Below are 4,990 nucleotides of genomic sequence, written 5' to 3'. Positions count from 1 at the left end.
GAGTATAATTGTAGGGCTTTTCCTTAGAAGATGGCTAAACTCAAATGCAAATATCTATATGGGTTTTAGAACAATACGTTTTTGAAATGAGGGAAAGACTTTAAGGGCATCCTGTATTGAGCATTATTAACCATGGAAATGCACAAATACCATCACCGTCTGAATCATTACGACACAAAATACCGTTATGAGGTCATGGGTCACATTTTTTATTATTGGTGCCATGCATTTAGCCAAAAAAAACCTCCAAAACCTCTCAGTTATAGAGCATAAAAATGACAATAGCAATTGCTGGCTACCTTTTAGATAAGACGCTAGTCTATCACAACGTACTTTCCGCTTAATCTAATAGACCCAGCTACCCAATCATTACTGGGTGGACAGGGAGGGGGTCAGAAAAAGATATCGACTACACCCGGGATCGATCTCATTTCCTTAATGAAGCGAGTGCTCTACCAACTGAGCTATCGGGACCCCTCACAAGCCGTGGGGCTGACTAATTCGATTGTTTGACATGCACTACCACCAGGAGCTATGCTCCACAACTCATCCCAGAATTTTACAACGGCTTCTATAATAATTAATTTGTCCCACACGATGATTGGGAAAAAATAAACTCTTGAGATGTAGACTTTTTTTTGTCTCACGATCCTTGAGAAATTAGTCCATTTTTACACATTATTCAGTATTCCACTTGAACCTCTTCCCACATAGTACTACACACATAAGTAATGTATCTCTTCATTTTCTCGCCTTCTTTATTAACCCTTTAGTGACGAGATAGAATGATATCTTGTTCACGTGTGTGTCTTCATATTATAATTATCATATTATTATATCAGCAGCTGAGACAGCCGAGACTATAATTTCTATGATGCCCAAGAGGCATCACCGTGACTGATTTTGTGCTGAAAAAGGTCGTGTGAGCAAGCAAAAAATACCCCAAACTCCGCCCCCCCCCCAAAAAAAAAAACCAACCCCCCCCCCAAAAAAAAAACAAAAACAAAAAACAAACAAAAAACCAACCCCCCCCCCCCCCCCCCAAAAAAAAAAAAAAAAAAACAAACAAAACAAACCCAACAAAAAACAAAAAACAAACAAAAAACAAAAATCATTGAAGAAAAAAAAAATGAATTTGTTCTCATTTACTTATTTATATGTATGGATTTTCAAATTTTAAAAGCGTTTACCATCACTATCAGAATAATTTATGAATATAGATCTAGTAAAAAACAAAAAAACAAAACCCAAACAACCTTATTTTAGACATTTATAAATTGTCTTTTGTGCTACCTATTGTAATATTAGTGCAAACTCTAACCCCGTTAGTAATGGATTAATTATAGGTGGGTTGTCGTTTTTATTATGAAATCCGCAGTGATTGGTCAATAATGTTCGAGTCAAGATACGCAATTAATTAAACAGTAAAAATCAAAGCGTGTGAATTTTGTTATTATAATATTGATAGGTTTAGTAGATAAAGGCCGGTTGTTGTTTTTTTTTCTTCTCATTACGGGAATCGTGAATATTCAAAACCGTAATTTATTCACAATCTGTTTAAATATCTCATGGGTATCATTCAGACGATGGCAATGTGATACGTTCTGTGAATTGGCCTGGCATAGCCACAACAGCGTTCATTGGAGGAATCTTGATTCATGTTAACGGATAGATAAATTGTTATGAATTTGTAAGTCTTGCCTCTAATAATATTATATCATATCTGCATTGATGCATGCATTTAGATAAAATATTCACAATATCCGATAACGGTGTATAAGGTGCCAGCACAATAAAGTATGTGTCACTTTAAACGTTTGATTGATAGAATTGAGTGAGAACTAATCATTAAAATGGCTGTTTGAAAAAAACAAAACGAACAGCTGATTGACGTCAATTTCGTTCCCTCTATTAGGGCTTTAGAATGGATCAAGTCGTGTTCCTTACATTCCTGCAAAACATAAGAAAAAAACAATATTATATTACGCATCGTATACTCTTTGAGATGAAAACATTGCAAATGAAGAACCAGAAAAAGCATGGAAGAAAAGTTAATAAAAAACAACACAAAAACAAAAACAACAACAATAAAAGAACAAATAAAAAACAAAAACAAAAACAAAAACAAGAAAGATCTATTCTTATTATGGACATAGTATTATTATGAAATCGCAGTCTTATAATTTGTATTTTCAAAATGGAATTTGTAGCCAGAAATATCAGACTTAAGTTGAGTTCATTTTCTTTATTGAGGAGAAGGAATATCATATTTTACTGTACTAAATACCAACGTTTCATATTTTAGACCAGTTTAACTCTAATTTGACTTGTTAGCATCTGGTCCATCCCGACTTAATAACGTATTGATATTATTATTATGAAAGCTCAGTCATATGATATGTATTTTCAAAACAAAAAGTTCCCTATAAAGGTAATTTTCAAATTCATTGATATCTTTATCTGTAATTAACAGGTTAAAAAAACTCCCCAAAATTAGAGCTTTTATAGAGCTCAATATCCACTAAATGTGCTCAAAGCGCTTTATTTAAAGGGTCCCTAACCAGCAGCAACACCTAACATGTAGAACGAGACAGACGCTTATAAGGCGATATTACAATAATAATTTTCCGACCGAGACAACGCTGTGAACGGATAGTGATACAAATTATTTTTCATTATATTTTATTTGTTTTCCACTTTTATTTGTGTACTGTTGTGCTGACGAAGGGTTTGTACCCGAAACGTCCATTGTCTGTTTTGTTCCCATACGAAGCCTTTACATTTTCACTCTTTCGTTAGTATTTAACGATCACCGGCTTCAGGCAGCTCTTACCGTTTCCTACGAACGGACAGGTATCATTTTACACACGAGAACGATGGGAGAATGTGAGTAAAGAGTCTTTTCCAAGGACTCAACTATGCGCCGAGCGAGGCTCGAACCCAGGACCTTCTGATTCTAAGCGAGTGTCATACCACAAGACTACATTGCCGCATAAAGGGGAAACCCAAAACGTCCACATAATGATATGACTTTGTTGATTATAATATCGTTCTATTCAATTTCCTATTGTTATTTGTTAGACAGGAAGACAGGATTTTTAACCCTCTCCTTACCAGCCATTTTCAGCATTTTCCCAAAAACTTCACACCCACATAACACAAAAAACAGACATATCTTACTCAAACAGAAAAGCAACAAGCACATTCTTCTATACATAATATTGTTCGGCAATATGAACTCTATTACAGAATAATAAGTTTTTTACTGCTATAGAAAAAATAAATGAAATCTGGATGAGAAAACTGACGGTTGCATCGTAACAAATGTGACGATTTTCCAATAAGTGGTAAGGAGAGGGTAAAGGTTGAAAATTTAGGCCAATTTTCATTATTTATATTCGGACCACCCTCCAATTGATTCATTGTTTTGTATCTTTATATATATGTCTATGTATATATATGTCTATTATATATATATATAATATATATATATATATATATATATATACATACATGTGTGTTTGTGTGTGTGTGTGTGTGTGTGAGTAATATATTTGTGTACAGTGTGTGTATGGATGTGTGTGTGTGTGTGTGTGTGAGAGTGTGTTTGTGTAATTGGATGCGTGTGAGATTTTGTTCGTATGTCCGAATCTGCAGTGTGTAATGTTTTTTACTGATGGTCAATGTGAAGCGCTTCGAAGCTTCGGCGTAAGCTCTATATAAATGTACATTTATAATAATAATAAAAATAATAATAATATAATAATAATAATAATAATAATAATAATAATATAATAATAATATATAATAATAATAATAATAATAATAATAATATAATAATAATAAATAATAATAATATAATAATATAATAATAATAAATAATAATAATAATAATAATAATAATAATAATAATAATAATAATAATAATAATAATAATAATAATAATAATAATATAATAATAATAATAATATAATAATATAATAATATAATAATAATAATAATAATAATAATAATAATAATAATAATAATAATAATAATAATAATAATAATAATAATAATAAATAATAATAATAATAATAATAATAATAATAATAATAATAATAATAATAATAATAATAATATAATAATATAATATAATAATATATAATAATAATAATAATAATAATAATAATAATAATAATAATAATAATATAATAATAATAATAATAATAATATAAATAATAATAAAATAATAATAATAATAATAATAATAATAATAATAATAATAATATAATAATAATAATAATAATAATATAATAATAATATAAATATATAATATAATATAATAATAATAATATATATGAATATATAATAATAATAATAATAATAATAATAATAATAATATAATAATAATAATAATAATAATAATATAATAATAATAATAATAATAATAATTATGATTTTGTATCTTTCCGTTATTTACAGATGATCAATTGGTGATACAATATTATATCTAATTGCATGTTTGAATTTGCTCTGCTGGTCGAATTCGGAATACTTTACGTAGAAAAGGGATGTGAACAATCACTGTAGATGGTCTGAAAAGATTCAAAACAAGTAAGTCAACTTTTGATTTTTTCTTCTTCTTCTAATGACGATGACGACGATGATGATGATGACGATTATGATGATGGTAATAATGATGTTAATGCTCTTCTTCTTCTTCTTCTTCTTCTTCTTCTTCTTCTTCTTCTTCTTCTTCTTCTTCTTCTTCTTCTTCTCTCTCTCTTTTCTTCTTCTTCTTCTTCTTCTTTCCTCATCATATTATCATCATCATCATCATCATCATCATCATCATCATCATCATCATCATCATCATCATCATCATCATCACCATCATCATCATCATCATCATCATAATCATTATTGCTAATACATCATCAACATCATCTTCATCTTCATCATCATCATCATCATCATCATCATCATCATCATCATCATCATCATCATC

The 4,990-nt window shown here is 29.3% G+C and overlaps 1 long non-coding RNA gene across 1 annotated transcript in view; it reads left to right on the top strand.

The window, feature by feature from the left end:
* The window catches only part of LOC144974604 (uncharacterized), a 152,901-nt gene extending 148,305 nt beyond the window's left edge, over positions 1 to 4,596 (top strand). Inside the window, exon 4 of the long non-coding RNA XR_013645777.1 lies at positions 4,465 to 4,596. This is a non-coding gene — a long non-coding RNA (uncharacterized LOC144974604). The remainder of the gene's footprint in view (positions 1 to 4,464) is intronic.
* The last annotated feature ends 394 nt before the right edge of the window (positions 4,597 to 4,990 follow it).

Source organism: Berghia stephanieae, chromosome 6, assembly GCF_034508935.2.
Source record: "Berghia stephanieae isolate SIO BIC M18660-M18661 chromosome 6, UCSD_Bste_1.3, whole genome shotgun sequence".
In the NCBI taxonomy this organism is placed as follows: Eukaryota; Metazoa; Mollusca; class Gastropoda; order Nudibranchia; family Aeolidiidae; genus Berghia; species Berghia stephanieae.
Note: the sequence above shows the minus strand (reverse complement) of the source record. Positions and strands in the feature narration are given on the sequence as shown.